This window comes from Nothobranchius furzeri, chromosome 1 (genome assembly GCF_043380555.1).
Source record: "Nothobranchius furzeri strain GRZ-AD chromosome 1, NfurGRZ-RIMD1, whole genome shotgun sequence".
NCBI classification, from domain to species: Eukaryota; Metazoa; Chordata; class Actinopteri; order Cyprinodontiformes; family Nothobranchiidae; genus Nothobranchius; species Nothobranchius furzeri.
Window position 1 is genome coordinate 64,591,798 of NC_091741.1, and position 10,424 is coordinate 64,602,221.

The following is a 10,424-nucleotide window of genomic DNA, read 5'->3' on the forward strand; positions in this document are numbered from 1 at the left end:
CAGGAAGAAACCTGCAGAGGATCCTGCCTCAGTATAAGTAGCCATCAACTACAACTCACACACACACACACACACACACACACAGGTACTGTTCATAAAATTAGAATATCATGACAAAGTTGACTTATTTCAGTAATTTCTTTTAAAAAGTAAAACTTGTATTAAAGATGAATTAATTACACAAAGACAACTGAAAATCCCAAATTTAGCATCTTAGATTATTAGAATATAGGTTAAAACCAAGCCCCAGGAGTCAAATAGTTGTCTCCGCCCACCTCCAAACGTTTGACCCCGCCCACATTTAGCCCCGCCCCGATCTCCGGGAGGCAGTCAGGGGTAGTTGGTCTGGTTTGCTATGCTAGTAAATGGTCTTTTACGAGCGATTCTGTTGATAAAGTTAAGAGTTTGTAAGGCGTGGGTTACGGCGACAGTAGCCTGAAAATAATACTCATAAAAGAGCAACCAGAGACTCTGAGTCATTACAGTATAATCGCTTATATGAGCCAACACTGTTAAGATTCCAGCCGTGTTTGCATGACCCATGTGATCTTCAGTAGATGCATTACATCATCCTACATTTAGTTTAACATGATAGTTTTTTTTTCTCTGGACAAGAAATATACAATATGATGAAGTTTAAATATTTTTACAATAATTATAATGTTACAACCAGGTGTCTAGGGGCCTGGGGTAACATGGAGGACGCGTGACACAAAGGAAAATTAACAAAAGTTTTATTTACTTTTCTCTTTTTTTTTCTCTTACTCCAGAAAACAAGCCACCATGGATCAAAAACCCCTTTAACCAAAACAGGTTCAAATACTAAATTGTAACATAACTCTAAAGAGAGCACAAAATCTAAGGTAACAGATTACCCCTAAAGCTTATTTCTTCTTCTTCAATATCAAAGTTCTAAGTGGGAGACAACAGACCAGAGGAAAGACAGCTCTGCACTATTGTCCCCCTTGGTGAGGAGCTCCAGCAGGTCCTTTAAGCAATTTGCGGCTGATGAAAACCCAGCTCAGCTGGTGCAGGGAGGAGCAAGGGTGAGCAAACAGGCCTGCAGGCAGGCTCCTCAGATGCAGCATAAAAATGCACGGAAAAATGAAATCACAAAAAGGCTCCAGCCGTAACATATAAATATATAATTAAAAAGTGCCTGTGGGACATTTAATACACCTCTAGCTCTCAACTGTGTGTGTATGTTAACAGGCAGCTGTACCTGTGTTTCTAAAGCTCAGACTGGTAGAGAATAGGCACTAAGGTTAAAGTTTGACAAGAATCAATACATTTTCATGCATTTAATCTACTGATTTATGTATATAATTTTTCAAGACAGCTTGAAGTGAGTTAACTTGTAAATATTTTACATGAGGAAAAATATCAAGATATATATCGTATATCGGAATTCAGCAAAAAGATATTGAGATGTACGTATTGGTCCATATCGCCCAGCCTTACTGTTATGGTGGGTTTGGGTCGTGCTGATTAACTTTTCAGGTCAGCTAAACTTTGATTGGAGAAACCTGCTGTTAAATGTCAGCCTATACTCTAGATGGTAATCCCACAGAGAAGCTGCAGCCTGGCTGCCATCAAGCCTTAGTAAGAGAAAACTGTTTTTTTAATATCAGTATTTTTAATGGATCAACGTCACTGTTAAGACATTTTAATGTGAGAATGTAAAAGACTAAATGCCTGTTGTGGGGTTAGGGTCACTGTTAAATGACCTGAATCCAATCTGCGTCTCAGAAAGTGTGTCGTCCTGCAGGTTGGTTAGAATTCTACAGCCGGTTGGTTTAGTGACTTTCTGATGGTGGAGAATCTTAATTCTGGTCTGTTTTTGAAGTTACTCTGATTTAAACATTTAGTTTAAAATGAAATAAACACTTCTTCCTCCTCACAGTTGGTCCTGTCATCATGTCAGTCGAGGAGAAAATGGAGGCTGGGTTTAGCTAAGCTAAGCTAATAGCAGCCTCCTATTGGATAATTACTGCATGGGCGATTATCTTTCAGCTGGAAACAAGTTATTTAACCCCAACTGGTGCAATGAGCTGCTTCTCTTGTCTTAAACAACCATGTGGGAAGAAACATCTGGTAGTCGTGGAAAAGATGTTAGTCTGTTGCAGACAGATCATTGGCATGCATAGAGCAGAGAAAACATCTAAGGAGATTGTGGAAATGACTACCACTGGGTTAAGAGCTGTCCAATGCATTATTAAAAACTGATCTGACGAGTTTCAGAGTGATGGGTGCATCAGGATAAAGAGAGAGGCAGATAAAGTGATGCACCCATCATCATCATCACACAGCCCCACTCCCATGCAATGGTGGACTCATGTCACTTCCTGGTCACCACCACCATCACCCAAGACCTCAAGTGCCACGAAACGAGGACAGACTGATACGTGGCACCATCTAGTGGCCACACTTTTAAGTAATCATCAGGTCTGACTGAAGCGGTGTTTCTGCCTTTTACAGGTAGACAGAAAAAATAATAATGTTGACACATTGTTGATAATATTACTACATTTTAAGGCTTTATCTATACAGTGAAATTAGTTGAAACAGAGCAGAGTTGTATTAGAAAACAGTAGTCTGCAGCACCCTTGACAGCCCAGCGAATCTGGGATGAATTAGTGCTGCCTCAGCCTCCTCTTCTTTCATTGGGTCACTGGAGTTTAAATTAAGTGGATGAGAAACCCATGGGGAGGGCTCTGCATAAATGAGAGTAACGCTGAATTTTAAACGCGTGAAAACTGTCACAAAGTGGCGTTAAAAACGGCATTTTATGTCACAGAGCGGCGACAAAAGCGACGTTCAATGTCCGTACATAACACAGTTTTTTACGCCACCCACACAGGGAATGCGTCTGGGATTAGGGTGACGTAAAAAACGGCGTTCAATGTCCGGAGAAAAACGTCGTTTTTTACGGGCGCTCTACGGGACAGTTAAGAACGGCTCTAGCTGGCGTCAAATACGGCGTTCTGGGAGAGTTTTCGCCATATTTTATGATGTCTTGACACATCAAACGGCGTTTTTTTTTCGCCATCTCTTAACTAGACGGGTTGGGAAAGTGGCGTATTTTGGCAGTTTTGGCTTTCCATAACAAATGACCTCCTCGCCATGTATATCTTCACTCGTGGAGGTTCTAACTTCCACGCGCGGGTCCCGTTCGCACGCGCGATGTGGACAATACGCGTGCATGAGATATGGCGGAATTCTGACGCCATACAGCTTAGTCAGAATTACAGTGGTACAGAGAGTATTCAGACCATTGCAGCCATTTGCTAAAATCAAATTCCTTTTTATCCTCATTAATGTACACACAGGAGATTTATTGAAAAAAAAAGCCATAAAAACCTTCTGTTCTGCCAGAGAAGACTGCAGTGCCCTCTGGAGGTCAAACAATTTAACTATACAGTCTAATATTTGTGTGGGTTAGAATGAAAGGGGGTTACATTTTTATTTGAAATGTGAAAATTCATTATGTACACAAACATATGAAAAGGTCTAAGTTTTTTTTCATATTTGTTTTGTTTTGCTCAGCTCATCAGCTGTTGTCTACTTCCTGTTCTCTTTAGTCTGAACTCAGACACACATGAACAGCATTTGTAGCAGTGAAGGCCATCAGAGGAGGCCCATGACCTTTAACCTCTTGTGGAAACATGTAGACCACGTGACTGTGGATATGTGTGATGTTTTAATCCCTTCCTGCCCTGATGGGAAACTTTATGTTTCCTCCAACAGCAGCTGAAGAATGCAGCTGTATTGTCTCAGCCGCTTCCTGTTTCCCTTCTGCTCAGCTCTGATTGTTGTTTGGGCAGCAAGGAGGAAACTCCACCATCATCCAGCTTCTTACCGCTCATAAGACAGGACACAGTGTCCACCAGGACATTCGCTCCATTGGTGGGCAGTGATGTGCGGTTCTACCTTGTGGTGAAGGAGAACAATTAGGCTTTCCAGTGATTTCACATTTAGGTCCGAAAAGCATTATTACTATAAAGAAATAATACAACACATTTCCTTCCCTTTCATCCATCCATATCTTGCTACTGATCTGGAACCAGGTCATGGGAGCTACAGTCTCAGTGGAGATCCCTGGACCTCCCTCTCTCCAGTGGTCTCATCCAGAGGGACTTCAACACACTCTAAGACCAGCTGTGAGATAGGCCATGATATGTGACCCTGATATTTGTGTTTTTCCTGTTTATATCTTCCATATTTTTCAGACAACATTGCTGACATGTCTTACCAAACCGCCGGTTGGTTATTGAAAAACTCTGCAACTTACGTCTGCTTAGAAGCACGATAAACTGTTTTTTGAACATCTTTGTTTTTCTCTCTAAAACCTCTTTGCAAGGAGCAAACTGAAAAAGAAACCACTTTAAGTCTGGAGTTGTGAATGCAGGGAAGTAATCTCTCCTGAGTCCTGGTTACTTTCAGAGGTCTCCTCATGGATGATAAACACGTACTTAATGTGTTCAAAGATTTTCTTACCTCTTGCTTATTTGTAATAAAAAAATTCTAATCCAAAACTGGGTTATATTAACTTCAAAACTCTTTGAATTCATTGTCTGCCTTTATTCTGATTATAGTTTATTACCAAAATTACTGCTGGCCCTTGTAGGAATAGCGGGTGTACGTTATAATTAAAAGTTGTGGGTGAGTAAGCTCTTTCCTTCTGACATTTTAAACATTTGTACACGCAGCTAGGTCAAACCGGAAGTGCGTTTTCCCATCTCACACTTTATTTTGAAAGTTTCCGGAAGCTGCAGCAGTTTTCATTCAGTGTAGATGGTTGTCAGGACACCGACTCTCCTCCCAGAGTTCCCGGTCTGACCGAAACCCGCTGTGGACTTTACAGGCTGTTTTAACGGGACCCACACCCTCAGAGACGTCAGATCAGGACCCGAACCGAACCGGATCAGAGGTGAGAAGGGCTGATTCTGTATTTTAATGAAGGTGGGAGTTCTGCAGGAGCTGGAGCGTTTGTTCCATTCCCGGGCTCATTGGACCCGGGGCGGGGACGGGGAGCCAGAGGACGTCTGTGCTGTCAGGTGTTCGAGAAACACACGCGTCCAGAAGAAAACAGCACAGGTTTAAAAGTAGTTTCAGGGTCATTCTGATAATAACCCCAAGCTGATTCAGAACCAATGACAGGCTGAAGGAACCCGAGAAATTTAGAACAGGTGAATCTGCCGGATTCTTCACTAGAGAGGCTCTGGTGCTGAAACTGGTGGTTGTTGGTTTGATTTTTCCACAGACAGAGAGCCAACAAGGACTTTAACAATACCCGCAACTGTCTTTGTTAGCACTTCTGGAGAACACACAACCAGCATCAATAAACCGCAGCTTGTGATATTAGAGGAGAAACCAACCATGTTTATAAAGTGTTTATGAACTCAGTTGAATCAAACATTAAAGTGCTCAGACCTGCTCTAACTGTCTGTTGACTAAAACAGAAAACCTTCAGGAGGAAGAAAGCCAATCATCTCATGTTATTCCTGCTAATCTGACTTTTTTTTATGTTGATGGCGATGGTTTTGTGTAAAATTAATCGCAGTGAAAGTGAAACAAACTCAAAGATTTAAAGGTGTGGTTTACTGAAAAAACATTTTAAATGTTTTTTTCTGATTATCACTCTGAGTTTTTCATGCAAGCTGAAATGAAAATAATCTCCTACACCTATCTCCTGCATTAGCTTCTGAGAGAAATTAGACGGTGAAACTCTAGGCTTTGAAAAACCTCACAGATCTACGTACACTGAATTAGCATCATGGGCTCACCATTCTTGACTCGCAACGGGGAAGACTGTTGTTCTAACGTCTGGTAATTGGCAGAGAACTTTTTGGCTAGTTTAAGATAACCGTTAGCATTAGCAACTTCACCACACAGCAGAAACTCCTCCAGACTTGCGTTATTAGTGGAGATAAAACATCCACGTTGCAAGTCAATGGTAGAGTCACACTGCTGTTATTCAGTCCAGGGCGAGATGTCCAAATATCAGGAAATAAGACTCCAAAAGCTGTCATCTGAAGCTCAGCTGTGATGTGGGCAACTTTTAGGTTTGAGAAATTGTGCACCAGTATATTTCTTCTAGCTGTTAAACCAGCGAGGTCTAGTTCCAAACTTCACCTGACTCCAGTTTAGATCTGGACCCAGGTTGGTGGAAGCAGACCTCAGAAGGTGGACAGGAAACAGAACAAACACTAACAGAAATGACATACAGGTCTGCTTAGAACTAGGTCAGAACCAGCTAGATCATTTAGAGCTGAGAACATGTAAGATCCAGCCTGCTGGAACATCTGGAAGAAGGAATGGGAGGAGCCAGAGTCTGAAGGTGTGGACAGGGTTGACCGTTCAGGTCGCAGTGCCTTGCTTTGGGGTTCCTCTTAGCTCGTGTTAGTCAAACTAACAACAGTCGTGTAAATTTGTTTATTTAGATTCACATCAGTCAAATGAACACTCAGTCACACTCCCACATGGTTGCATGGTGGCAAATATGGAGGCCCTGTTGCCTCACACCAAGAAAGTTGCAGGTTTGAATCCCAGCTGTGGCCTTTCTGTGTAGAGTTAACAGTAGAGTTCTCCTCATACATGCATGGATTTTCTCCTGGCTCTGCTTTTCAAAGACCAAAATATGCATGTAAGTTGATTAAAAACATCTGCTAAATGAGTAAACACAAACACTCGCACACACCAACTCCAACGCACGGTGTGTGTGTAACAGGAAGTGAGTTGAAGCTTCTTCCTCTTCAGAAAACCCCAGAAAAACAAAGAGTCTGTGATGTCGCATCCTGTCTGTTTACTGACCCCACATCTGCACCTACTGATCTGTTGTCATGATGTCAGCTGACTTGGAACTAGCTCAGTTCATCTGCTGGTCAGAACCAAACCTCCAGCTGAATACTTCTTTGATTCGCCAGTAAATCTACCTGATCTGCCTTTGAATGGTCTGAAAAAAGTTCAACCAATCAACATTCTGTTCTGGCAGCTGTGGGCGGGATTTAATAGTGGTCATCAGTGACATTTTCACTGACTGGTTCTATGTGGTTTAGGGATGAACAGGTTTAGTGGTCAGGATCTTCACATGATAAATTCTCTGATTGGAAGTCAGAAACCAAACAACACCAAAGTAAACGGGAACGTGTCCGAACAACCAGGAAGCTCCTGAAGCCGGAGCCAGGACCCAGCAGACAGCTGATGGGCTGCTCTGTCCCAGTGCTGCCAGTGTTCCCAGTGGGCTCCAGTCACAGTCAGCAACAATCATCTCTCTGTTTATCACATGACAACTCCCCGTTGTTCTCCCGTGATGCTCTCTGCCTCACAGTTTTCAGCTCGCATTCTGAACCAGAATGACCAGGACCTGGTTTGTGCTGCTATTTTCTGGTCTGAACTGGTTTATAGTGGTCTGCCTGTTTGAAACTGGTTTATTGCAGTCTGGTCTGAGCTGGCTTTTAGTGGTCTGTCTGGTCTGAACTGGTCACCAGTAGTTGTAACCATATTTCATCATCAGTAGCAGCATCACACAGTTACCACGGTGATCTGTCAGGGTAAACTCTGAATCTAGTCAGTTTAAAGTTAGGTTTGAATCCAGACCAGCCTAGTAGTTCTGTGGTTGCAGCAGGAGGAGTCTGGGGTTTGACTCCCAGTTAGAGGTGAGCTCTCTCTCGTTCCCCTCAGACCAAATCTGTAACATTACACTTTCAGGTTTTAATGCTCAGTTCTAATGTTCCTCTGAGACCAGACCTTTCTTTTTGGTTGTTTTCATTATAATTAAATTTTAAGTTCCATCAGGTTCCAGTCTGATGTTCAAAAGTGACCCTGCATGACATCTGTCACCACAACACTGGTTAAATAATGATGCTACCCATGTCAAAGCCTGATCTTGCTATTTCCACCAGAAAAAAACGTGTGATATTTGCTACACTCCAATGTCACAGTGACAGAATTCAAATGAAATGTGACAGGACCCTTCTGACCAAAAAACATCTGATCTGCTTCTGATTTAATAAACAGGTTTTGGATGATGATGGTGGTGGTAATGGTTGATGATGATGGCGTGGTGGTATGAGTGTCTGCCCTGGGAGATCGGGGTTCAAAATCCTGGTTGGGTCAGACCAAAGACTCTCAAAAAATGGAACCCATTGCCTCGCTGCTTGACTCTCAGCTTTATGGGGTGGGACTGGGGGGTTAAACCACCAAATAGTTCCTGAGCACAGCCGCTTCTGCAGCTCCCCACGGGGATGGGTCAGACGCGGAGATGTAATTTCACCAGTGTGTGATGATGACTAATGAAAGTTTACGGTAACTTTGACTAATGATTGTTATGATGATGATGATGGTGAAGATGATGTTATGCTGCTGCTGATGCTGCTGCTGATGATGATGACAACCGCGATGATGGTTATGCTAATGATGAAGAAGTTTGTGATCGTGGTATTACATTCATGAGGGGGTCTGAAGGACAGAGTAGGCTGTTGGGAATGGAAGTTGTCTCTGAGGACATCCTGATGAGGTCCCAGTGTGTATCCTCCTGGAGGACAGATGTATCCTGTGATTTGTTTTGCTGCAACGGTACAGAGCTGACTACAGCTCAGAGACGAGGGCCGGGTGAGGAGTGTGTGTTTCTGTGTGTTGTTTAGGAGTATACAGAGTTGTTTTGATTAAAAACACCAGGGTTGTAGCCTAGAAATCTAGACAGACACTTACTGAAGCAAAATGTTTTAGGCTGAGGAATATCTTGTTCATTTTGAAATCTTTTTTGGCAACATGTTGAAGGTGGAGAATCATGTCTGTGGTGTGTGTGTGCTCTGATGTGCCTGTGTCAGCATGGAGCATTCAGCCAGAGGAGAAAGTAGCTTTAGACGACAGGATTTAGAGTCTGTCTTGATATTTGGACGTTTCACCTTGGATTGGCTAACAGCAACGTGACTCTACCACTGACTCTGTTTGCTTTGCAACGTTGATGTTTTATCTCCACAAGCGTGAAGTATTTCTGCTGTGTGGTTGAGTTGCTAATGCTCACGGTTAGCTTCTACTAGTCAAGATGTTCTCTGCTGTTTCCTGAACGCTAACCAACAACAGCTTTCAAAAGTTGCGAGCTGAGATGGGTTAGTTCAGGTGACAGCTTGATGTAGAGCAGTCAGACTTTTCAAATCCTAGCATTTCACCATCTTTTTTCTATCAGAAGCTAATGCAGGAAATAGGTGTAGGACACATTCTGCCTGCATGTTCAACTCGGAGTCACCAAACATTTTCAAACATAATAAGTAAAAATTGTTTTTTTCAGTGAAAGACTTTTTAAAATTTGGGCTGCCTCGGTTCTGTCTCCTGGTTCTGTCCCCAGGATCTGGCCTTAGGTTTGGACCCTTAGGTCTGAACTGGACCCTTTGTGTAACCACTCTTCCATCTGCTCTGTGAGGTGGAAGTCGGATAGGAGTGTCCATATCCTCCTGCTGTGTTTCCTTTCCTCGCTCTTACAGACTTCCTGCCTGCTGCCTCGTTCCTAACTCCTCTCTAGCTTTTTCTCCTAGATTAAGCCTGCATAACTTCTGTTGTTGGGTGACCTCTGACCTGCTAAGGTTAAACCTGAGACACCCTCAGGTCTTTTTGATATGTGGCTGACTGTGAGTCCCTCTGAAATGAAGGTTCCTAGTGATTGAAGATCCAAATCTAGGAGTTGACTCTTGTTAACAAAGAACTATCAGCAGGTCAACGCTGGTCCCTTGACCCTCTCAGGCTCAAAATAAGTTTAGATAAAAGGACGAACAACTAAGTCCTTCAGGGGTACTTCTGAGTTAAAAATGCTCATGAAATATGTATGTGGAGTAACCAGGTAGGTAGGTCTTAACTGTTGCAAATGTGCAACGCCTGCCTCCAGAGGGTTAAACACCACTCCTTGCTCTCTGGTTTTCCACAGTCCTCCTGTATGGTCCTATGTAGTTCTATATGGTCCTCTGTGGCTCTAGACCAGATCTAGTCTAGTCTGGTCAGATCAAGATGAGACAGATCTTTTAAAGCAGTGGCTCTAAAATCATTGCCTCCAACTTTACGTTGTTTTTTGAACTTTATTCCTTTAAACAGCTGTAGAATCGTTAATTTAGATAGTCCTTTAACTAGATTGACTGTTTGTTTGATTTAATATTTTATCAGTTTTTTATTAATGTCCTCGATTTTATTTTGTGTTCTATGTTCATTTATTTTGTTTTTAATGTTAAGCACTTTATTGATTTAAATCCTGTTAAGATGACTTATTTACATACTACGTGGTTGTCAGTGATTCTACATGGTTCACCTCATGGACGTTCAGGGAACCTTCATGATCCTGACCCGGTGCAAGCCTTAAACCATCCTCTGGATGCTTTCGGTCAAGAATGTTTGATCATCAGAAAAGTGTTCATATTATTGTTGGAGCACCCCAT